General features: G+C 35.5%; 1 protein-coding gene across 3 annotated transcripts in view; it reads left to right on the forward strand.

The window, feature by feature from the left end:
- gnb1a (guanine nucleotide binding protein (G protein), beta polypeptide 1a) overlaps nt 1–27,172 on the forward strand; it is a 56,626-nt gene that overhangs the window by 8,691 nt on the left and 20,763 nt on the right. Inside the window, exon 1 of one of the 3 annotated variants that reach the window (XM_073818571.1) lies at nt 21,155–21,267. The exons of 1 other annotated variant lie outside the window; for it this stretch is intronic. The gene's annotated coding sequence lies outside the window, so the exon portion shown is untranslated. Of the gene's footprint in view, nt 1–21,154; nt 21,268–21,658; nt 21,813–27,172 lie in introns of those variants that run through there. One more of the 3 variants, XM_073818572.1, reaches the window with a different exon arrangement.

The raw sequence follows: 27,172 nt of genomic DNA on the forward strand, positions 1-27,172 counted from the left end.
CAGGCAATCTTACAAGACAGCGATCTGCAGTTCATTGAGCACATGCTTGTCTCGCTAATGAATCAGTGGATTAAAGAATCTATACAATGACATGAAGTTCAATCATTGAGCAAAAATACATTTTTGATGTCGATTTTTTTTGTTGTTTTTTAAATATTCAACTGAAATAGGTTGATAGTGTAGAAGGATTTAACTATGACGACACTAGAGGAGTGCACAGATCTTTAGATGTGGTTTGCATTTTCATGGTACAATGACAAATGGGTAGGGCTTAGTTCTTCACTAGGAATTTGCCAATTAAACCTAATAAATAAAATGCATTTAAAATCATGCCGAGCTCACAGGACGTCTGTCTTTCTGTAAAGTTTCTGTATTGAGGAAATCCTTTAAGTCAGCTTTATAAAGATGTTGGATGTGTTTCTGGAACGTCTTCATAGCAGTATCAAGAAGAAATGTCTGTGACCGACTGGAGCATCCAGAGAAACCGGTTTGGTCAGAGGCAGGTGGCACGTTTGTTTGCAGGAAGGATCTGAGCTTGACAAGATCTGTCTGACTTGGTCCAGACAGCTGATGTTAAACATGTTGTATTCTCGCTCACAGTTGACCAATGGTAAACCGCAACAATGGACAACAGAAGCAGAATGAGAAATGAGCTGTGTTCCAAAACTAGGGAGCTGCCCATTGAGTAAATTACATTTATAATGGACGTATTTGACGTCTGCCATCTTGGAAGGATGTTTTCTTTGAGCACTTGTGATGCCACCTTACAATAAGGACATAATAAGCAGTCACAACCTTTTGAAAAGATATTTGCTCACCCTCATGATGCCTGAACATGCCGCCTATTTGCTTGTTGAGTAATGACGTAATGCACATCCAACAAACGCTGTTTCCGGGTCCAAGCCTCAACAGCTGTTTATGAGCACTGTTTATTCATATTATGGTGCGTTCACACCGGACGCGAATGAAGCGGCAAGCGCGAGTGATTTACATGTCAATGCAAAGACGCGAATAGCCATCCTGCGGCACATGAGGCGGCGCAAATTGAGCGTTTCAAGCATTTGCCGCGAGTTAAAAAATCTGAATTTTGGCGAAAATTCGCGCGGCGTTAACCAATCAGGAGCTTGCTCAAGTAGTGACGGAGGCAGAAACCCGAAACAACAATGGAGGACAAAATCACCGTTACTCTTTTTGGTAGTATTATATCATATTGTCAGTGTATATTAGCACTGTTTGTTGTTTTCTCGTGGCATTGCACTTAAGCGAATAGGCTCACTAGGCTTTAGAACAGAGCCACAGTCACATGACCTTTCTTGCCTTGTATTAATTGTACAATAGGCTTTCTTCCAGCTTTTGTACGCGTGTACGGTCCTGTTGGTATGCGAGTTGTGATTGTGTGAGTGACGTTCAGCTGTAATGTGAAACGGATCCGGTGGACTCTCAGGCATCAAGCAGGTAAGGACTGACTGTGACTGAACTGTCACATGCCCACATACCCATTAAGGAACATGCATTCCTTTATCTAGGGCCCCATGAAATCTTTTTTTCTTCCCAATTTTGTTTGTTTGTTTGCATGAATAATCAAAAAGCTTGTCAAATAAATTAAATATATTTACATTTACGTATAAATTATGAAGTGTGCATTTAAAGACAAATGCAACAAAACAGCTCGCCAAGGAAAAGTTTTTGAAAATAAACAGGTCCTTGAAAGTGCTTGAATTTTAGTTTTCAGAAAAATATGCCATATTTTTCCCTCTGGTCCGCTACTGTGTTATTTCCCCAACGCTTTGTGACCTATGCAAACTAGCTTGCTTGATTTATGTTAGTTGCACGCATTAACACGTTATGTTAAGTGTTTCCCACATGCAGTACATTGTGAAATGTTGCAAAAACAGGCTGAAACTGCTGAAACATGGTGCCTGGAAAATGCAAGTTTCAAGATATTTGGCTCACCAAAGAAGAAAACTTAAAAGCATATTTATATATCTTAAAACTTCTGGTTACATAAGCTCTTTACAATAAAATCCATGCAAAAGTTAATATCACATCATTTTAGAATACAGTATAGGATGCACCGAATATATAAATAGAATATCCTATCTCTGTCATATGGCCAAAAATAAATGTGTCCCCACATTACACTTTTAAAAATACAGATTTCAAAAAGGTGTTTTTGCAGTGAAGAAACACTATTTTTGGCTCCCCAAAGAACCTTTCAGTGAACAGTTCCTAAAATAACCATTTTGAAAATTGAACGAAGATTTCTCGACTATAGAGGACCTTTTCTGCATTTGAAAGGCTCCATGGATGTTCAAGGTTCTTCATAGAACCACTGATGCCAATAAAGAACCTTTTATTTGTGTAAGTGTAATCCTGTGTAAGTCCTTGAATTTGAGGGTATTGGACCTGGAAAGTCCTTGAAAGGTCCTTGAATTTGAAGTTAACCAAGGTGTGGGAACCCTGGCTCGCTGTAAAAAGGGCTGATTTTGACAAGGTAAAAATGGTGTTTTTTATGCTACCACTGAGAAATTTTGACCAAAGTATGTTATAGACTTCTCATTAAGACCCTAACGAATCATATCAACTTGTGGAAAATTCGATGACCCATCCGATGACCCCTTTAAATATTGTTCAAAACCCTTTTCCTTCATTTTCCAGCAAAAGCGTTTATGAATTGTAGTTGCCAAAGTCTTAAGGTTTTATTTTCTAGCTTTTAAAAGAAACTAAAAGTTTTTGTTGTTGTTCATTTGTGAAATCACTGAAAATATTTGCGTGTAAGTCTAAGTATAGAGATCTGAATAGTACTAACCAGCAGCAAAAGGTTAAGTTAAGTGTAAAGAAAAACCGTAGTGCTGGTTTCATCCTAGCTAGTATGTGTTGTCTTATGTTATTGTGGCCACTATGATGGCTTAAAATAGACCAGACCTTGTGTTAGTGGTCTTTAATGGCCCGTTAATGGACACGCTGGCAGAACAACTCTTCCCATGTCATTCTGCTCAACCACAAGTGAATTCACCAGAATCTCTTTCAGTACGTAATGTGACCTACATACTTACACAAGTGCACTTCCCTTCAGATACAGCTCAAACTCTACACTAACTGCCTTTTGTCAAGTTTGTTATTGGCCTTTATCACTGAATGGATACGTATCATGTCTACATCCCTGCTGTACTGATTGGTGATTGTATTAAACCAACAGTACAGCCCATGTTCAGTGGACAGAAGCATTTGCCTTGAACTAAATGAGGAAACGGCTGCTGTGCGATCAGGCCATCTTGAGTCGGCCGTTGACCCTCTGCTACTCCAGTACTGGCTAATAAGCAGGATTTTCTGAAAAAAAGAGACACTTACTTAAGTTTATTTAATTTTTTTCTGTATTTTTAATCTGCCTGATTTCACATCTTGATATTTCTGTTTTGACTCCAAATTAAAATAAAGTTCACATTTGTGGTTGACCAATACCAATTTTTTGAAAGCTGATTTTGATATCCTGGAGAGCTGATATTTGGCATCAACCTGTTTAATTAAAATATTTTAAAGAACACATTAATACTTTTTCTGGAATTAAATGTTTATTTGACATATTTACTATAATTAAAATTTTAATGTCTGAAAAAAAATATCCATTATATCCATTTAAAAAAAATGTAAACTTGATATAAAAAAAGAGTTCCTGTGTATCTGGCTTCTCAGTGCTGTTAAAATGAAAGTGTTGCTTTGGACGTTTATTACCAAATGTAAACTTATCAGCCTATAAGATATATCAGCTGACCGTAATTGAAATGTAATATTTATTTATTTATTTATTTATTTATTGAAATATTGTCTGAACTCACATGTGGTGATGGAGTAGGCATGACCTACTGACAGGGTCCATAGGATGCTCTTTTTAACCAGTTAACCGTTGACCGAAAGTTATTATGAGCATTGTCAACTTAGCAATGCTTAACTGTGCATGCGTGCGGTGCAACCAAATTATTTTTTTCTTCTAACAGTGGAAAAGTACTCCTCCTAGGCAGATAAACGAAACTGTTTGGTTTGCTTTTTTTTGTGTACATTCTAGGGATGCTCATTTCGGTTAATTTTCCTGACCGACAACCGCTGCTCGTTATCCGAACATTAACCGTTAACTGATAAAATTAGAATAATAAATTAGTTTAAAATACAAATAGAATGCACGAGTATCTGTGATGATACATTAAAAATACAAGCAAATGTTTTATTTTAACGTGCAAACAGCAGCAAACAGAGCAACAACAAAAACTGTATTGACATATACTTAAATTATTGCGCATCAGCAGCGGTTCTGAGAACAGAGAAAATCTGAATGAAAAAAAAGAATAATATAAATAGGCTTACACTAAATATGTATAAATTAAATAACTACCTAATTAAGATGACAAAACTAAAACACACTGAATCCTTTTATGCGCTTTGAAGAACTGTACCGGTCTAATTCTTCTCGTCGAACATAAAAATATATAGCAGGCCAGCCAATACCTCAGTGTGCCTAGTTTTTAACATGTCCACATGCTGTACGGATAGGCAGGACCGCTGCCTGTTAACTCTTAGATCCGCGAAAAAAAACACCATCACAAAAACCCTTTCAATTTGCGGTTCGGGACTTCCATCCACTGTCATATGCGTGAGGAGAAGCGCGTGTTTTACAGCGTTCAGCAATAGCCAATCACAGACATGTATGTTGATTTGATTATCACTGTGGCCAATCAGAGGAGGCTATGTTTCAATCCACTCACCAACCAAAGTGCCGGTTTCACTTTTGCTGATTTCTACACTTTCGCGAACTCTCTTATTAAAACAAAGAAAGTGTTGCCATTATATAAATAAGAGATTAATTGTGCAGTGTAAAGGTTATTTTATTACTTTTTAATATCTTTATGAGATTGCGATGAACTACTCCTAGGATGAGTGATAGCTTTCCAGTGATTGTAACGGGAGCGCCTATTGCGCACTCTCTAGACTATAATTCATTCAGAATTTGAATACATTCACTCACGGATTCACTCTCTGATAACCCAATAACGCCACTTGCCATTGAGTTGCATATACTACATCTGTTTACTAAGTAAAGGTGAAGCGAAATATGTCTGTACAGCCACACTGCACGTGTCGACATGCGCACGTGAGTAAACAGATAACTTACAAATAGCATTATTTCTTTCACCATGCAGCAAACGTAAAAAAAAAAAAGAATAGAAAAAAACCCTTTTAAACCGTTTAACTGATAGTAATAATCGGTTAAAATTCTTACTGTCGGTTAACGGTTAAACGGTCAATATGAGCATCCCTAGTACATTCACAATAAAAACAAATATTTGTGCTTGTGTAAAATAAAGAAGAATAGGATGCTGCTTTCTGCCGTCTTGGTTTCTTTCGCGCACCACAAAAATGAACCAAAACATACTAGATTGGCTTACTTGCTGCACAGTTTATCTTTTTGTTTATTTATTATTCAAGTAAAAATATATATTTAGTATAGGCCTATTTATTCATTAAATAGCCTGTCTTTATTATGTTTTTCTCTGCTCGCAGAAGCGCTGCAAGTGCGCAATGTGATTTGATCATATTAATCCTCATTTTCTGTTATTAGCTGCTTTCGCAAATTTTGGTATTTTGAACACTTATCTTTTCTAATTTAATTCGATTCTAATTTAAAATAATCTTGTCGGTTAATGGTTAATAATTGATTAATGAGCGTCGGTTGACGGTTAGGAGAAATAACCAAAATGAACATCAGTAATAGGAAATCTATACGCCATTATTATCGAAAAATACTACAAACATTTAATATGCTCATCACTCAAATCTAGTAACCCCAGTGCAACAGTGTTTGGGTCAGTTTTTTTAGTGTGGATTTAGTATTGGCAATAACTGAATAATTTGGTGGATTGCAATGGGGCTATTTATTGCACTGTTCTATGCACCAGCTTGTACAAACTCTGTAAGACTCCAGGTTGTCAGTGTGGCTCTGCTCTGCGATCATGTCTGTGTTGGTTCAGGATCTCAGCGCTGCATGTCCTCTACAACGGCAGCTTATAAATAGATGTGCTATTGACTGCGCAGGAAAACTCTCTACTGAACGCATGTCATCCGGTCACTAATGTCTGTGATGTCTGTCTTTTCTTCTAAATAAACCCTCATCGTGTTTGTTTTAGGTTTGTGTTGTATACTTTTATAAAGCACCGCTCGAAAGTGTAAAGAAGCGCTACACCTTTGTGTACAATATGCAGTAGGGCTTAGATAGATTGATTGAAAAGTAATCCAAAACCAAAATTCAGAAACTCCTCTGCACTCTTAAAAATAAAGGTGCTTCACGATGCCATAGAAGACCCTTTTTTGTCTTAATGGTTCCATAAAGAACCATCTGTTTCACAAAAGATTATTTGTGGCAAAAGAAGGTTCTTCAGATTAGAAAAAGGTAAGAAAGAGATGGTTCTTTAAAGAACCTTTATTTTTAAGTGTAAATGTCAGTTATTTTGGGTAAGTTGTGACATTATTGCTTGATTCTTTTTGTCACTGTATGTTTAAATCGTATGTAGATTTAACTTCTAGATGGACTGTAGAGCAACAACGAGGCTTATGTTTGATTGAAAGGGCAGAATGGAGTCAAAGAATCAGGCTTTTAAAGACGTGCCTTCTAGCATCTTCATCGTTTCCGTCCTCCTCCTCCCGCATTGTCCGTCTGTTCCCTGCGTGAGCTGCGGCTGCTGCTGGAGTGTGTCTGGGGGGGGAACGGGTAGAGTGCTGTTAAATATTGCATGCTTTGTCCTCAGCGAATGGCTGCAGGCTCATGCTGTCAAAAAACACAAACACACAAAGCGCTCAGGCCTATTCATTGTGTGCATTTATTCGCTGGACACTCAATGCTTCATTACTTCAGGCTACAAACGGACACAAAGAGCTGTGAGAGGGACGACCTGTGTGTTTCACTTGTGTAACGTCCAGTGGCGGCACTTAGAGAGAGTGGACGTGCGTTCAGAGAGCTGAGAGGAAATCATCTTATTTGAGCCTTTGCCATCAGATGCCTGTTTAACTTTTAGATTTTGCTCTGAAATGAGCACATCTCAGTTTCACCCCTATATTGAGGTACACAAGATGTTTTGTGTGTGTGTGTGCATAGATATGGCTAGAGCTACCAATAAATAATGACTCAAACCTCAAATGTCTGAGTCCAACGTAAATACTGCCTGAATGGCTAGTAAAATTTATAATTGGAAATTAGGGCTGGGCGATTTTGCCTAAAAAAAAAATCTTCGATTTTTAAAGAAAAATTCGAGTTTCGATTCGATTTTTGATTTTTTTTTCCCCCAATGCACTTAAAAAATGACTGTAGACATTAGATATAGTGTCAAAAGTGCAACTTTATTGCTATGATTGTCCTCAAGAGATAAAATGCATAGAATCCCAAATACAAAAAGTAAATGAGGCTCTGTCATTCAACAATTTCAAGCTTTAACCCAGGTTTAAGCAAAAGTGCAACAACTTCACAGTAGCTTAAATTTTCTGTTAAAGAAATCAGATAATTACACATTTTGTAACATAACATTACAATTAAAAAAATAAACTCTTCTCAGTATAGTGTGAATATAAAAAATGAAACTTGCCTGTGGCAGACATAGCCTGCTCAAAGAGTGAACAAATGTAAACTTTTATCTATAACAACAAAACACGTGCTTGTTAGATCTCTGAAACATTGTGCATCTAATACTTTCAGCATGTGATTAAAGCCTCGCTTTTCGACAGAATAAATTGGCAACATGTCTGTGGCAATATAAAACAAGATCGCCTCTGTAATCGCTTTCCATCGCGCTCCGTTCTTATCATAAGGCGCACAGTTTGTAAAGCTCTCAGGAAGTGTAGTTTGCTTTTTAGCAGGTGTGCTAGAGGAGCCGTATTCCGGCTGCACTTCTCCCATTCTTCGGGATGTTTATTCCTCAGGTGCTGGAAAAGATTTGTTGTACTGCTGCTTCTAGTAGCAACAGCCTTGAAACATTTTGCAGCAAGGCTTCGTCTGTGTTTTGTCTGCTGCGGGCCGTTCACATGTAGCGTCTTTTACGCGCTCAAATTCGTTATTTTAAATGTAGACGCGCGGCTTGCGCGCGCATAATGGAAGCGACGCGTGCGGTGCGACGCGTTCGTTTTTTCCAGGCGCGTCCGCTACGCATCGAGATAAAAACATCTCAACTTTTCAGAATAGGCTTTATGCCGAACGTCACATGACCAACCCCGGAAAACAGGTCTCATTGCTTCCGCTTGTCGGAGAACGTGTTAATAGCCGTAATAAATAATGGCGATATCGACGGACTTTTAAGGTAATCAGTTAAACAAGCCAGCTGTTTATTGTGGACGTTTCATTCGATATTTATATATAAATGTTAGTGAAAAGAATAAAAATTTAAAACTTTTATATATCAATCCACATATGTGATGGACATTGGTTATGATCATTTTTAGTGTCTACTTTGAATGAATCTTGAGTAAATCATGTTCATATTTAAAGAGGGATATGCAAAACGCGTGAACCGGAAGCAACGAGACCTGTTTAGCAGAAAACGGAAGCCTGTTGGGCATAACCCCTATTCAGCAAGCGCACCGCAGCTTGGAGCTAGAGCGCAGCTGATGGTTGCTTAGAAACGGCAGACGCTTCCGGAGCACAAGCGCCCGAGCGCTTTGTTGACAAGGAAGAAAGCGTTTTCCACGCGTTTTTAGGCGCGACATGTGAATGGCCCCTTACCTGTGCTTTTCTTTGGAAGTAGTTCTCTGCTACACGTTGGAAAGTTGTTTTGACTGTGTTACGCTGGGCGGGGGCTGGCTCATATCGCGCTACGGTAACGCACAAGACGAAACGCGGAAAAGTCAGAAAAAACTATTGTGGCAAAAAAACTCGAGTTTGCAAAATAAAAATCGTTTTAAACTACAAAATCGATAAATCGATTATATCGATTTTTTGCCCAGCCCTATTGGAAATGCACTTTATTTATTCAGTAATTCAGGTAAGAAAGACAAAATTCAGAACTAATGCTGTAAGCTATGGTCATATTTGGTACATGAATATATTATTAAAGGATAAAGGTAAAAAAACAAAAAAAACATAATCAACATTGTTGACTGTTGACACGTTGTTGTGGCCCTAGGTGACAATCATTTCTATCAACACTGGATCAGATTTTTTTGCCTCATTCACCAATTAGTAGTTAAACAAGATGGGATTTTTGATTTACAGATAGCCAATAAATACAACAGAATTTAATACAATAAATATCTCTTATGTTCATCAAGGCTGCATTTATTTGATTTAAAATAAAGAATAAAATGCAAAATGTTTTTACAATATAAAATAATGGGTTTTATTTGAATATACTTTAAGACATAATTTATTCCTGTGATGCAAAGCTGAATTTTCATCAGCTCTTACTCCAGTCTTCAGAGTCACATGATCTTTCAGAAATCATTCTAATATACTGATTTATTATTAAAATGATCAATATTGGAGACATTTGTGCTGCCAAATATTTTTTGGACCTGTGATTTTTTTTTTTTTTTTCTTTTTTCTTTTTTTTCCTCAGGATTCTTTGATAAATAAGTTAAAAAGAATAGCATTTATTCAAAATATAAATCTTTTTCTAACAGTGTAAATCTATGCTATCACTTTTTATTAACTTAACACATCCTTGGTGAATAAAAGTATTAATTTCTTAAAAAAAAAATAATAATAATAATACAAAGGTACTGTCCCCAAACTTTTTAACAGTTGTTAGAAAACCTTTCTATTTTAAATAAATGTGGTTCTTTTTAACCTTTTTATTGGTCAATGATTCAGAAAAAATAAAAGCAGCACAAGTAAAAAAAATAATAATTAAGTAGCACAACTGTTTCCAACACTGATAATAAATCAGCATATTAGAATGATTTCTGTAAATTAAATTACATTTTAAAATATATTCACATAGAAAACAGTTATTTTAAATTGAAATAATTTTCTGTAGTTTTGATCAAATAAATGCAACCTTGATGAGCATAAGAAACTTATTTAAAAAAAAAAAAAGAATAAAAAATCTTACTGATCCCAAACTTTTGAGCAGCAGTGTAAGTATAATGTAAAAACGTGTGAATAAATGATCATTTTAAATGTTACTATGCAGCAATTAAAGACAATTAATATAATTTGTCTGTAAGGAGTCTAGACTGATGTGGAAAAAAAAATTGTTTTCTTTCAAGTTTAAGTTATTTAACTCACACAAATCCTTTCAGGAGTTTCTTTTTTTCAATTCAGCGTAGACCAGTATTGTGTTAGAGGTTGCAGTTTCTCAAATTAATACGAAACACAAAGGTGCACATCTAGCAGTGATCTGTCGTGTGTTTGAGCGTCTGAATGTGTGTGAGCACTAGTGAGTGTTTGCGTGTGTGTGTGTGTCTTTGTTCTAGTTTTGCAGCTCACCCCACCCTCCATTTCCTGTTTGTAACACATGCTCTCAGCTGACTCAGTGTCATGTGACGCCATTGCTGTGCCATATCTGAACAATCGATGCTCCGGCCTTCAAATATCCATCTGCAGTGAACGGTTTTCTGCTATTAATCAGATTTTTTTTTTTAAAGCAACAAAAAAAAAGTATATTTTTATAGAAATGTATGTTTTTCCTAGAAGTCTCTTATGCTCATCCAGGCTGCATTTATTTAATGAAAAATACTAAAAACAAATGTAATATTGCAAAATGTTTTTACAATATAGAATGTTTTTTTTAATTTTATTTTAAGATACTTTAAGACACAATTTAATAATTTTTTTTATTTTAATTTTCATCAGCTGTTACTCCAGTCTTTAGTGTCACATGATGCTTTAGAAATCACTCTGATATATGGGTTTCTGCTATTAATCAGATTTTAATAAGCAACAAAGAAATAAGTATATTGTCTCTATTTTTATTAGTTCTTCCACATCCTGCCCAGTGTTGTCCTTCAGACAATCTGTAAATTCAAAGCAGTGAAAAAAAAAATAGTAAATATATATCGGTGTATGATATTGTGAAAAAAAAAAATGGGTTAAAATATAAACATTACATTCTAACGCAACCTCAACAAAACTCTTTTGTATTTTAAAGCAGAAGTTAAAATCACTAAATAAAAATGATAAAATAAAAGTACAGAGTAAATGTTGACTGGAACAAGGGAGGAAAACGCATTCACTCTTCTGAATATAATTGTATTAAATGTCTGCTCTGTTACAACTGTTCTTAGAAAAGACAATTGCTTGTTACGTTTAGAAGTTTAAACCTACATTTAACATACAACAAGAAATATTTGTGACTCAAAAACAGTCTTAAGTAGCACAGGTACATTTGTAGCAATAGCCCAAAAATACACAGCTTGGGTCAAACTTATTGATTTTTCTTTTATGCCAAAAATCATCAGGATATTAGGATCATGTTCTGTACATTTCCTACTGTAAATATCAAAACTTTTTTTTGATTTTTCTCAATTTTTATTTATTTTTTTCCTCCAGATTTTCAAATGGTTGTATCTCGGCCAAATATTGTCCAATCCTAACAAGCTTATTTATTCATCTTTCAGATGCTGTATACATCTCAATTTAAAAAAAAACTGACCCTTATGACAGGTTTTGTGGTCCTGGGTCACATTTGATCAAAACGTATATTTTAGCTTGAATTATTGCACTTTATTTCTCCCTAGCGATCTGCCTTCTGTTTGCCATCAGGACAAGCCTTAATGCAAAATGGAAGTCAGTTAAATATTACTGTTGTTCAGAGAGGAAAGCATGTGACCAGTCAATGAAATTACCGGGAAATAGTAGTAAATGTAGTAAAGTACAGCTTCATATTAGTATTGCATCATCCATTAAATCACTTACAGCTGGTCTTACAGTACTTTGTGATCTTCTGTAATGTAGTCTTACTTGCATTCAGCAAATACATTAATAGCTGATAAATGTCTATTGTGCTAACATTTCAGTCTTTACTATGTCGAAACGGTTTCTCATGCTACTTGGTGTGCGGCGGTTTAGAAATCATTTGTGCGCAGTTGTCAGTTTTTACCATCATTTGATGTGAAAGCAGACTCAGATCTGCATGGAGCACACATAGCTTGAAGTGAATTCGCTGCAAGTGCTCTACTTCTCAGTGTCAAGGCAGTATGACTTCTATTTAAAAAGAAATCTTTTGAATTGCGGAAATGGCTTGAAATGACTTGATGAATTGCCAAATGTTTTGTGAATGAATCGGATTTCTCCGCCAGTGAGCAAGTTGTAGACCCGTTCTGCAGTGCGGGCGACGATGCGCTCGCATTATAAACGCTTGGAGAGTAGGATGCTCTGCTGATAGTTGGAGCACATATCTATTTTTGTCGCGTTGCGTCACGGCGCTCGCTCTGTGTACACGCGTTACAGTCGACGCGCTTTCTCTTGCTGTGCACGCAGCTCCCTTCCCTAGAATGGCTGTGATCTGATGTGTTCACTAGCAGCACAGACAGCAGCTCAATCCTCCAATCAGACTGAGGTGGGACGCATTGAGAAACAAATCTAGGAGCACCTTCTATCAGTCGCAGACATTAACTTTCCCATTTAAATGCGTTTCCAGGGCATATTTTACCCTGATGAGGGCAATGTTTTCTTATTTATTCTTCTTTTATGTGAAATTCTTGATGTGGTAATATAATCACTTAATAAAATCATGCCACAAACAATAATAATAAGGCTGTAACTAATCAAATAAAATCCGCATCAGCAATATCCATCTTTGCATCTCAGAGTTGGCACAGGAACTGCATCTGAAATGCCAGTTTAGATGTATTTACTCAGACTGTTTAATGCAGCTCAGAAGTAAAACCATTTGTTTGAATTACAGTTGCATAAAATACCATGAGATTAATGTATTATATTGGGGCCCTCAGTTTACTGCGTTTACCGGGATTAAAATCATTTTATATTTCATATAGTTGACTGAGGGTAACAACTCAATAAAAAGCAGTTATAACCTAAAATTCAAGATATTGGTGCAAAAAATGCCCCTGTACAGTATGTTTTGTCTCATATTTATATCACATATATACACACATTTATATTTACTGCAAGAGCAATATTACACGAGTCCTGATTTTGTCCCGATCTGCCATGAGCTTAAATATGATTTTATACAACAGTTCAGTACATAAGAATTTGATATTGTTTTGAATTTTAAACACAATGTTATTTTTTTCTTAAATTTGCAGAGAACATATTACCCTTAAAGCCACAGCTGAATTTTTACGCCATTTACGACCAACACAGAGGTGTTTAGTTTCTGAATGAATCCACGTTAAATGAACGGTGTAATGAATCGGAAGTTTGATTGAATCGAAAGCAGACATTTACCACCACCTGCTGCATTTCCTTAAATAATACTAATACTACTACTGCTTCTACTACTAAAAACATTTAAAGGGATAGTTTACCCAAAACAGTTATATTCTGTCATCATTTACTCACCTTCATGTTGTTTCAAACCTTATTTTTGTTGAACATAAAAGAAGATATTTTGAACACTGTTGGTAACAAAGCTGTTTTGGTTACCAATGACTTTCATTATATGAACAAAAAATACTGAGATGTTTCTCAAATTATCTTTTATGTTCCATAGTTCACGTTCACAGCCTAAATTTTATGTTGAAACAAAAAAAAATCTATATGTGACCCTGGACCACAAAACCAGTCATAAGGTTAAATTTGACAAAACTGAGATTTATACATCATATGAAAGCTCAATAAATAAGCTTTCTATTGATGTATGGTTTGTTAGGATAGGACAATATTTGGCCGAGATACATCTATTTGAAATCAGAAATCTGAGGATGCAAAAAAATCAAAAAGACTGAGAAAATCACCTTTAAAGTTGCCCAAATTAGGTTCTTAACAATGCATATTACAAATCAAAAATTACATTTTGATATATTTACAGTAGGAATTTTACAAAAAATCTTCATGGAACATGAACTTTACTTAATTTCTTAATGATTTTTGGCATAAAATAAAAATAAAAATTTTGACCCATACAATGTATTTTTGGCTATTGCTACAAACATACCCCAGCGACTTAAGACTGGTTTTGTGGTCCAGGGTCACATATTTTTCTCTAAAGCTACAGTTTGTAATGTCTACTTGATCCTTTCTCATTTAACACAAAAATAGCTTTAAGTGATCTTCCGTGGGTTTGCTTTATTTAGCAAATAATTAGATTGACTGACTGATAGCTCTATATAATGTTTTGAATATAAAAATAGGAAATGCTTCAAATATACCCTAAAAGTGCCAGTAGGTGGTGGCGAGTCATTAGCCCCTTTCACCCATACAGTCTTTACTGCCGAATGAACCTAATAAGATCAAGTGAAAACCCTTTCAAAAATACTCGTGAATCACTTCAGGCAATTTTCCGGGATGAGAAGTTGTAACGTTATCAGTAAGTTACTGATTTCATGCTATGTGTAAACAAACAGATTATAGTATGAGCATGCATGCTATGGGCCAATCATAAAGCTCTGTTGGGGCTGTTTACAGTAAGCATTGCTGCTTTTAATTTTTTTTTTTTATGTAAACATGGGCTGGACGAACGACTGACTGTTGCGGCACATCTCGCACTTGAGACCATGCCTCCTTTTCCATTCATCAGTGTTGCGGTTCTTCGGTTACAATTGCATATTATAGTAACTCTAGTAATATGCTGTGTGATTTATGTTTGTAGAGCAAAAGCATGTGCATCTGTCACTCAGAAGTAAAAAAAACAAAAACAAAGCAGTTTTTACAGTAAAAAGCGTTCTTGTAATCTTACTTTAACCAGGAATCCTATGTGAAAGGGATGGTTGATTTAGTTGTTCCATTCAAAATTTGTTGTTTTGATTAACCTTTAAGCTCAGAGACGGCAGAAGGAATATTACTTGTGGCCGCTTTAAGAGCTGCACGGATCCAATATACTGTTACACACGTATTTTCATTCTCATCTGTTTACGTTCATGTCAGACTGACAACTGAAGGATTACATGAATAATCACAACGCCGTATTTTAACATGTTTTTGAGTGTTTAGGGACGCATCTTAAGCTAAACGTTCACTTTACTTGTCCGTGTTCTGTTCAGTCTCTGAGCGCATACATAGCACAGCGCAAATTCTCAACACAACATCAAATAAACATTAATAAATCAAGCACGTCCCATTTTATGCAAGTCACGTTACATGATTTTACTGATTTGCATGCAAAATTGGCCTTTTATAGAGGAGCGAAAGCGCACAAAGCGGGCAGAATCAGAAGCAATAAAATCGAAACTGAATTTCGATTAATTGCACAGCCCTAACGTACATATTGCTCTGTTGACTAAGATCAAGAAAAGCAGCTGATAACACGTAGGCTTTCTGCAGCACAGTGCAGATGAATTTTGGAAATCCAATTGTATTATAGAACTCCTAAATATTTGTTCACGGTTGAAATGGTGGAAGTGTGAAACCTTTCCTGGTTTATGGTGGAGTATATGATGAGGGTTGGCTTGGTGATTTTTGAAGCCTCTAAATCATAGCTTATGTTTAGTTAAGAATTCTCCAGGTAAGAAATCAGCATTCACATCACAACACGTGTGTCTCGCTCACATCCACAGATACCGTGATCAGGTTCAGTCGTGATGCGATCCGTTCCTGCTGTCTGAAGTGGCTCACTTTGCTTTTGCAGCAACTGTGTCAGAGATCATGACAGACAGATTTTATCTGCTGCAGCGCGTCGTTTGCAGTGCGGGGCGGTCGGGTTCAGGCGGGAAGGAGTTAACAGCCTGCAGCTCGTGCTCGTGTCTGTGGGGCAGCTGGTCTGGAGGGAGGGGGTCCTAAATTATTAAACCCCAGCAGAAACAGGGCAGCATGTAATAGACGCAGAGCAGTGCCCTGCTCACCTCCTGTACTGCACCGATTTAGCTGCTCCCTGCACACTCTGAGTCTATGTGGACACCGGGACGTCATTTCCAGGATGACTCTGCTTTGTCAAGATTGAAGGAGACTTTTTTTTTCCTTTTTAAACTGCTACACTACGTGTGGATAAGGCATTATGTATGTGCTATGAACATTTAACAGTATACTTTTTTTCAAAGCGGCTTTGAAACTGAAGCTACAACAGCCTAGTGAAAAAAAAAAAAAGAATCCACACAAATTTCCTGTATCAACAGGAAATACATCAACACAAAAAGAGTGCTTGTCAAGTCATTTCATGTGGTCTTCAGGCTAATGCTCTTAAAGGATAGTTTTTTTTTTTTTTGAGGCCTTGCTAAATGCTTCAGTGCATTAGTCGTCTCTCTATGGGAAGCTCTTCCAGTCGCATTTCCTTCCTGGCCACTACAGAAGTCCACCCTGTACAGTCATTGTACAGTCCACACTAGAGCTGCACGATTCTGAATAAAATGAGAATCACAATTTTTTTTGCTCAGAATAAAGATCACGATTCTGGAGAACTTTTTTTATTTTAAAGATTTACCCCTGAACATCAGGTTATCAAATAGCAGTGAAGAAATGTAATGAAAAATAATGTAAAAAAATAAAAATAAAATCACCATTAAACATTAAAAAATAGACTTACAAAGGTATAATGTCAGAGTAAAGCGATTTAAAGATTCTTAGCTAGAAACTATCAACATTTTATGGCTGTCACCGTCCTCTCTGTGGGATGCCCAAGTTTACTTCACCATTTTACAAATAAATCATAATCTAATCATGACAAACTATATATCATTGGAAAGGTTTAAGGCTCCTAAATAGATATTTGACATTTTTTGTGGAACAAATTATGAAGGAAGATAATTTATGACAAGAGTGCACCTCAAAAATCTCCTTCATAACAGGAGTTCTGACCTTTCTCACAAACAGACTTTCTTGTTGCCTTTTTCCATATTACACATTAGAAATAATAAGAAATGATATATCAGATGAAAACTTAATTTCAAAATTCATCCTTTGGAATGCCATTTTAAAATCAGACATTGCATTAACATGGAAAATGTACATCAAAATCATTACTAAATGTTCTTGTCCATGAATTATAAAGATTTAAGATTCAATTCTTCATTTTCACGTTTCTGTTCAAAAATGGGAGTAACAGTTAAGGGGTTAATGGATCGTCATGCTCATATGTGGTTCCTTTGCTCTGCTGGTCCATAAATCTGACACCATCAAAGTACTCTTTCAATATTCAAAGTGCTAATAGAGACCAAATTTTCTAAGCATGATACAGAGCTATCTACACAACTACACAAGTTACTATAGCCCACATACTAATAACAGCTTAGATATTTTATGTATGTTAATTTGCACATTGGGGAGTCACTCTCTAAATGCAGGGTATTAAAATTGCTTTTGAATGCGTGTGCATTTTACTTTTGGTTTCGTTTTAACGACCGCATGAAACTCTCGGCTGCGCTAAGCCTGCATTCTACAATAGAAGAGATTACTTTAACAAAACCATTTAAAAGTGAGTGGACACCAATGGGATTTTGAAAAGCGTGTCCCGAGTGTAAATTACGCCCCTGTGTGAGTGAGTTATCATCTGATGTGAATGAATGCTGCGTTGTACAGTATATTGAGACGGAGGCGCCATGAATTGCATCTGACAGAATGCGCGCTGAAGATGAAGTTTAAATGGTTAAGTAATGTTGGAGTGAACGGCGAATCTGTCACTGCATCAGCTCACAGCAGTCTGTGCTGTAATTAGGCTAGCAAAAGTTTTGTAAAATATAAATAGAATATAATTGGCTGAATCGTATAAATGCTGGATTAAGATCGTGAGGGGGGTCGAATCGAGATCGCGATCTTTTAACGATTAATTGTGCAGCTCTAGTCCACACTGTTTCAGGCTTCACCTTTATCCAACACAGGTTCACTCACTTTTTAAAATGTGAAATGACTTTAATTAATGAACAGATCAGCTAAATATACAGCCATCATGTGTGGAGATCAGCAAAACAGCAAAGTGTCAAATAGGGATGCATCGAAATGAAAATTCTTGGCTGGAGCCGAACAAAATTACACTTTATATTTTTCACCGTTGCATAAATTAATTGGTCAATATTTGCTTTTTACAGTTTTGTCTTGCTCTTCCAAAAAAAAAAAAAAAAAAAAAAATCAATCAATCAATTACAAAACAACAATTTAAAAACATTTATATAACACTTAACATTTTTAACATTCTAGTAGACATTATAGCCTACCAACAAAGCACAATTTAACTTAAAATTAAACAGTTAGTAAAATAATATTCTTTGGCCATTTTTAAGACCCTCTTCTTAAATTAGGCATGTGTTTTTAATGTACAAATAAATGCAGCCTTGCTGAGCAAAGGAGAATGTTATAATAAATGTATTAATAGAGCTGTTTGTCATATATATATATATATATATATATATATATATATATATATATATATTTTTTTTTTTTTTTTTTTTTTTACAAAACAACAGTTCAATTACAACACTAACATTTATGAATGTTGACTTTTATTTTGGTGGAAACCCATAAGAAGACCTCAGTACTACTTTTTGCTGACAGCAGCAGATTTATGAATGATTCTCATCTTTGGACTTTGAACCCTGGCTAAGGAGCTGCTGCAGCGCTGTCAGAATAAATACAATTGGTGCGTTTATTTGACAACATAATGTTCTGTAGTTGATTTAGTAATGGTTTAAGGCCATTTGGCGATTTCAGTCATCATACAGTAACCAGCCCTTTCTATTCTCATGAAGACATGCAATGCATTTCTAAACAGCCTCTCGCCGTCTGTGCTTGAAATAATTTTTGCGTCTTTCTCGGACAGTTTTAAATGCTTCCACACTGACCACATGTTTGCTGCATTAGTGCACACCTGTATTTGACCACGTCACGTCATCGTTTGGTAGAATTTATTTTGCCTTTTTACTTATTCGGCCAAAGACCGAAAGAGCTTTTTTGCTATTTTTGGCCTAATAATTTCAGTTGCTGAACATTCGGTGCATTCCTCATGTCAAAGGTCCAGTACATGTTGTTCAAGTGGCAGATTTCTTGATTGCAGTTGTATGTAGGTGATATTTTCACTCAGAAACAGAAGCTGCTTTTGAAGTTACATTTAGGTGTGTTTAAGACTGGAATACACTACACAACTTTTGTTTGAAAATCTTTTTTTTTTTTTTTTTTTAAATAAAGATTTTAAAACAATGTGCATCATACACTTACCAACTTTCAATTAGTAACAGAAGAAATACTGGCCACCATACACTAAACAACTGAGGATTATGCACTACTATAAGATCTAATCACAACAAACTCACACAGAAATATGCATCATGTTGCAAGGAGACATGCAACAAATATAAACATTTTGTTATTTGTTCTAATATTTGTAGTTTGAAGAAAAAAAAAAAAAAGCTGATCATTCACTCGCTACCCTACCTGATTTTCATTTAAATCTGTGCAAAAATCATGTAGTGTGTTCCAGCCTTTACACTGACTTTTTAATGCAACTCAGAAGTGGCATCAGTGCATTTAGACTGCAATTGCATCAGTAATACAATTCAGTTAATGTGTTAAAAGCATACTGTTGAATAATGCCAATTCACTTAAATTACTTTTGAAAGGGGTGATGAACTGAGAAACTAAAATTGCCTCAATCCTTTTGACAAGTTTCAGAACTCAAAATGTTGTTGTTAGTCTAAAAACACACAATCCTTGAAATCCTTGAATGTTTCTAAATCTGAAAAAAAAAAAAAAAAAAAAAAAATTCAAGGCCCTGGAAAGTTTTTGGCAAAAAAAACAAAAAAAACAAAAAAAAAAAAAAACATATGTCGATACAGCTTCTTGAAAGTGCTTGAATTTATTTTATGCAAGCAGTTTTCTACAAAAAAATCCATATTTTTAAATGACTTCAGAGCGTTGGGGGTAACGCATTACAAGTAACGCAAGTTACATAATATTACTTTTTCCAAGTAACTAGTAAAGTAACGCATTACTTTTTAATTAACAAAAAAGTTACTTTTTCAAATAAGTAACACCAGGTACTTTTTCCCCATTTATTGATCAAAAGCTCTCCTGTCCCCATGTTGAGAGAAATCAGGAGTAAGATGTTACTTTAGTTCTAGAATAAATGTGAACATGCATTTAATTCATCTCACTCAATGAATAAAAACAGTGAAATTGAACACAAACCTTCAATAATTAAATGTGTTAAATAATACAAATATCCTTTATGTATTTTATTAACCGATGTCTCTGCTGCCAACCTTCGATCCAGTTAACCCATACTAATAAGCAAAAATTACTCAAGATAATCTAACATTTGTTTTCCTTTTTTTTTTTTCTTTTTTTTTTGCTGAAGAGTTGACGTTTTTTCTTCTGTGGTCTACTGTATGTACGTGAATTTACTTTTCTCTAAGCCTGAGGCTTTTGGTGTAAGGCTTTTACGTTTGACAAAAATACAACTTTTTATATTAAAAACAAACAAGCAAGCCCTGCCCAGATTTAAAAAGTAGCGCAAAAGTAACGTAACGCATTACTTTCCATAAAAAGTAACTAAGTAACGTAATTAGTTACTTTTTTAAGGAGTAACTCAATAATGTAATGAATCACTTTTAAAAGGAAATTCCCCAACACTGGTAGCGATTGATTGAAATTTTCGCTTCAAATTATGGCAGCAAGTCATTGTCTTAAAGAGTGAGTTAGTCATTGAGTCATTCGTTCGACATAATTGTTCAAATGTAATGAAGTAATCAAGTGTCTTTAATGTATGTTTTATTGAATCATTCACTTAGATGTTTTGTTCTGAAACAAAATGATGTCTGTTAAATTTCTAATTGTTGAGCTTTTTATATTAATCCAAATATTTACACATTAGGATTTTGCTGTGAATGAAAGCAGTTGAATGTGAAAGTATGTTTCTTTTTTTACTGCGTTGCGCTCAGGTCTGCTGGTTATGTCATATTCATGGTGTGGAGTGACTTGAATGAAAGTGTGTAGTAGTTTTAAAAGAGCAGTGTTGTTGAGGTGAAGGTACAGCTATATATTAATGCGGCCGCTGACCCTGTATTAGCAATATTAACATGACACTTTATCAGCTGGATTATGTGAGGCTTAAACCACATCTCTGGGTCTAAATGTGGAGCCAGCCAATCAGCCGCTGCTGTTCAGGTGAGGCGTTTATCCAGTGTAGATCCATTCAGAAGGTCTTTGGCCATTGGAGACACAGGAGCTGTGTCTGGGAATACAGAAACCAGGTAAGGCTTCACTTTCCTCTAGAAATAAGACGGCACACCTGAGGGAATGGCAATTTCAGGGGCGAACAGGAACTGTGACCTTAATCGTGTACTTTTTTGGCAGCATATGACTTCTGATGGCTTTTTGTGTTCAGATGAACATTGTGTGACCTAGAGCTAGTTGTGCTGAATAAGACAAGATATTGCTACTGTAGTCTTTCTGTTGGAGTGTGGGATCACTTAAAGATTCACACTCGTCACTAAAGTTAGTCAGATTTTATCTTCTTGTCCATTTTGACGTGCAGTGTGAGTGAAAGTGTCGGCAGTGGATTTGGGTCAGCAGGAGAGTTCATCAGCAGATTTGGTGTTAACCGGATTTGTGCGGACGCGCTGAATCAACTGTGTCCCTGGATTACAGGAGTGACATTGAGAACGGGACGAGGTCCATGTCTTCGTCCACTCGCACTTTCCTCTGCTCTCTGTGATCGCTGAACCAACTCTTGACCCTTATATTTCAAGCTTTACCTCTGGATTTCTTTCTTTCTGTGAAGTACAGAAAGGGTGAAGTAAGTTTTTGTTATGGCTTTTTAATTGTTGAAATGGGTAGGGCTGGACAGTGTACCTATTTGAAGAAAAATATAAATATACGCTGCTGGTCAAAAGTTTGGGATCAGTAAGATTCGTGTATTTTAAACACGTTTCTAATGCTCATCAAGGCTGTGTTTAGTTGATCAAAAGTACAGAAAAAAATGTAATATTGTGAAATATTTATTACGATATATTCTTTACGATAAAACAACATTCTTCTATTTTAATATACATTAAAAATCCAATTTATTTCTGTGATCAAAGCTGAATTTTTCAGCATTATTACTCCAGTGTTCAGTGTCTAGTAATATTCTGATTTATATGCTGGAAACGAATATATTATTTAAAATTGAAATCTTTTATATTTTAATAACCATATATGCTACTGTTCAAAAGTTTGGGATTAGTACATTTTTATTCTTTCTTTTTTTGAAGGAAATTATTACTTTTATTCAGCAAGGATGTGTTAAATTGATAAGAATAGCAAAGACTTATATCGTTTGAAAAGATTTATATTTTGAATAAATGCTGTTCTTTTTAACTTTTTATTCGTCAAAGAATCCTGAAAAAAAGTATCACATGTTACAAAAAAGGTAGGTAGCACAGCTGTTGCTTACATGGATAATTCCAATAATAAATCAGCTTTTTATGTGCACATTGCCAATTAGGTTGAATATGTTTATTGTGAAAAAAAAAATCTAATCTAATCAAGACATGTTCTGTACAGAGGTTTCACTAAATTAATACATATTTATTTTTACATGCAGCAGTTATTTTTGCAATATATGATATGAAATAAACAGCAACCACCTTTATTTTTTAATATATCTGAACATATCTAAGTGTGGAAATTAGTTGATGCAACAATTTTAACTGACTCACAGAATTGTTGTTTGTGTTACCGATGTTTAAATAAGAAGCTAGTTAAACATCTCAGTCTTGACACAAGTCAGAGATGAGAAAAGATCATGAAACATTCCCAGTCCAAGCTGGGAAGCAGACTATTGTATTAGCGGCATAATCATAAGAATCATTTAAAGGAATTCTGTTTGTCAGGGTATTGATAGAGCAACTGTTGTTGTCAAGTAAAGTTAATGCAAAACATTTTCGCCTTTAATCCAATATTAAACATTCATCTGGTGTTTTTCTAGTAGTATAACATGCATTCATCAGTATCGTTATATGACAGTTTGACACAGACCTACACAAAACTTTCTTCCAAGTCAAAATACTCTTTCACCTTGCTCATTATTCGAGTGGACAGTTATTTCTCTAAACAGCACAAAGAAAACCAACACATGCAAGTGAAAAAGTATAATAAATATGAAGCAAGACTAATTAAAGCAAGTAAATAAAATAATGTAAACGATGTCCAAGTCGAGTAGCAGTGTACAAGTGTAAAAACAGACTGGCTGAAAAGCAGTAATACAGCATGAATCTTATTGGTTGGCCAGTTTCTCTGTGCAGTAGGAAAGATATTGGCTCACCTCCCCGCAAAAAAAAAAAAAAAAAAAAAATGCATCAGACTAAATTAGGGATGCTCATTTTAACCGGTTAATTATTAACCGACAGTAAGAATTTAGACCGATTTAATACAATCAGTTAAATGGTTTAAAGGGTCATTTTAATTTTGTTTCAGTTAATATTCATTTATCAAAATATTTTAAAATGTTGGCTGCATGTTTAAAACAAAATAGAATAAAAAGCATCAACAAATCAAATTTTAACAGTATTCAGAAAAGAACAAGAATGAAAAATGTAAGAAGCTATAAACGACAAGCCAAAATGAATTCATTTAGCGAAACTGAAAACAATGTTGGATCTCTCAGACGATACAAATCCAAATGTTTGTGTATTTGAGATGTATTTAAATATAGAATTATTATTTATTATTGATGCATTGCAATATGCACTTTAAACAAATAGCTTGGTATAACATCACGGCAGTACGGTGAAAACGATTAGCGGCGTAGATTATTTGAAATAAGCAGTGTATTTTTCCACGTGTTTGGTTGACTGTATTTTAATATGATAATGAAATGGCTGCATTGACAAGTTAGCAATGCTTTACTGTGTGCATGTGGCGCCGGCGCAATCACTTGAAGTTTTTTCTTGTAACAGTGGAAACAACTAGGCTGCTGCTCCTAGAAAATCAGACATTCACAATAAAACGTCTTTGTGCTTTTGTAAAATAAAGGAAAAAAAGGACACCGCTTTATTGGCTGATAATCACATTTTATGACTCTATCGGTACTCCCTAAACTTGGCTGCTCTCACAAACCGATCATGATGTGTGCGGACGTGATTAAATCGCCGGTGTGAAAATACTATGTCAAAGAAATCTCATGTGCAGGAGCATTGTCGAAAACATGTAATAACACTAGGGCTGTGCTATTAATCGAAATTCAGTTTCAATTTCAATTTCTGCTTCAAACGATCATGAAAATGCAGTAATGGAGATGAAGCGATTATTGCGCCCCATTCCGCCCCCTTTCCAGAGGTGCACTTGCGCTCCTCCATAAAAGCATAGTTTCACATGCAAACTAGCAAAATCATGTAACGTGACTTTCATAAAACGGGACATGCTTGATTTATTAATGTGTCTTTGATGTTGTGTTTTTAATAGAGTGTAAGAAAACTTGCGCTGTTCTGTGAATGCGCTCAGAGACGGAGCAGAACAAGGACATGTAAGTTATCTTTTCGCTCAAGGTGCGCCGAAATGGTCAAATACACACACAAATATTTTAAAATTGAGGCGCTTGGTGCTTATTCATGTAAACTCTTGTCAGTTATGTCTTAAATGATCATAAACTGTTGAGAAAGAAAACACATGTGTAACAGTATGGTTAAAGCAGCAACACAATATTCCTTCTGCCATCTCTGTGCCTAATATTAATAAAACGTAAAAAATACAAAGAGAAAAATCACTTACTGCTCTTGAATGAAGGACTTTTGTAGTTTTAATAAGAAACAAAGCATGTTTAATTATTACAGTGAAGACGCTTTTTATTTTACGTTCAAATGCATTCAATTTCTCTAGTGTTATTAGACAACTTTAGATTTGCATAAAAGTATTCAGTATTTTTTTTTTAAAGCACTGTTTTTTATTTGTATATTTTTTTTCTCGCTGTATTGCTATCTTTAAATTAATCACTATATGAAGTTTTGGACCCTATGGTCATAATCATTTAAATTAGGGATGCTCCGATCGATAGGCCGGAGATCGGTATCAGCCGATAATCACATTTTATGACTCGATCGGTACTCGCTAAATTGGCCGATCTCACAAACCGATCGCAATTTGATAACGTCAACGCGTGATGCATGCTGACATGAATTAACTGGCACAGCAATTGCTGGTGTGGACCTACTATGGCAAAGAAATCTGGCTTTCAGGAGCATTGTCCCAAACATTTAATACCACTAACCTGATTCGGCACTTAAGAACGATTTGCGTCTCTCAAAACTGATCATCAGCAGCACCGTCTCTACTAAAAGTGAAACTTTAAGTTCATTTTCTTCAGGAACAGCGCCGTTGTTACATCGCTTGTGAGAAATGTCACACAGTTTTTAAGTTGGAGCAGCACTAACAGCATTAGCGTGTAAGTTAATCCATTAACAAGAGCGCGGATAAAAATGCGCACTGCAAAATGGAGTTATGTGAACCTGGCTTCGAGTGTGCATGAGCGCTGTAGGATGAGTGTGCGACTGGAGATAATTAAAAAAGAAATGCAATTTATCATCTTTAGCGACGATGCGACACTGCCTCTATTTTGCAAGTAAACAATTCCTGTGTCAACTGTGCAGCTGCAGCTCGCTTATAGTCAGACGATGTGGTGACTGGATGTCATTTGCGCACTTTGAAAGATAAAGAGAGAGCGCTGTTTGTGAAATAACGTCTCACATAAAGTTTTCAAATTACTTTATTTAACAAAGAAATATGGATTATACCTCACTTCAGCATTATAATTGTACGTATGTGCTATCTGTGTGTGTGTGCGTCTGTAGAGAGTGAGAGAAATAGAATATGTGCTTTTCCTACACAATATTAAAACGTAATTTTGTGGCTAAAACATAGAAATAGTCTGACGTTTTTATTCTATTGTTTACCGTATTTAGTTTGCCAAGTGTCGTTGTGAGTTTCGGTTATTTTGCCGTTTTGGGCTGTAAAGAATTTTAAAATAACTGAAATTATGTGTGGTGAAGTGATATGGACATGTAATGCGGTCAAAAGCTGCCTGGAACTACGTTCGCCATACGTGTTACCCTGAAAATAATGGCACACCTTAGGTATAAACCCAATTTTAAAGGCATATTAAAATGTTCACTGTATAAAGAGTGATTATTTATTACTCTGTTAAAACAATAGTTACATTACATATGTTGCACAATTGCTATAAAAATGTAACAATGTAACTGTAATACTTTATCTGAAAAAAGATGAATGTTGATCAGAGAGACATATCAGTTATATAAAGCTCAAAGCATCAGAATCGGCATTGGTATCGGCCGATCACCACGACATAAAATCGGTAATCGGTATCGGCTGCAAAAATCCTGATCGGAGCATCCCTAGTTTAAATAATTGCGCTTACAATATTTACCAAAATAATGATTTTTGCCGAAATCGAGCAGCCCTAAATACCACTAATCTGATTTGGCACTTACGAACGAGCCACCGCACGATGTATAGAGAGACAGATTAAGCTTGTGAATTACTTCTGAGTCTAGCGCGTATGTTAACGTGTGTGCAAACTGTATGTGTGTACGTCTATGAGAGCGAGTGGTAGAAATAGTGTATGTGCTTTCTGTACATAAAACAGAATTTTGTGGCTAAATCATGGAAGTAATCTGTCGTTTTTATCCTGCTGTTGACCATATTTAGTATGGCCAATGTTGTGGGTTTTGGTTATTTTGCTGTTTTAGGCTGTAAGGATCTTTAAAATAACTACAATTATGTGGCGAAGTGATATAGACTAGGGATGTAACGGTATCAAAACTTCACGGTACGGTAATACCTCGGTATGAATGACACGGTACGGTATTTATTGAATCATTTACAGGAAAAACAAAACTAATGAAGAGACTCGAAAAAAGTGCCAGAAGTGTTTATTAAACAGTTTACATGAACACTGAACATATCAATGGCATACAAATTAGCCATCTATCTGTAAACTTTTAAACAGGAACTTCAATTTTTCAGTTTTAATAACAAAAAATTATTAAACCATGTAACCACGTTACTTTTTTTTTTCGCAGTACTTTAGCCTACTTTGTGTAGTAACGAAAACATTCATTTCAGTGGAAAAATAAGTCCAAAACTCTGTTTTAACATTTT

This window comes from Garra rufa, chromosome 15, assembly GCF_049309525.1.
Source record: "Garra rufa chromosome 15, GarRuf1.0, whole genome shotgun sequence".
In the NCBI taxonomy this organism is placed as follows: domain Eukaryota; kingdom Metazoa; phylum Chordata; class Actinopteri; order Cypriniformes; family Cyprinidae; genus Garra; species Garra rufa.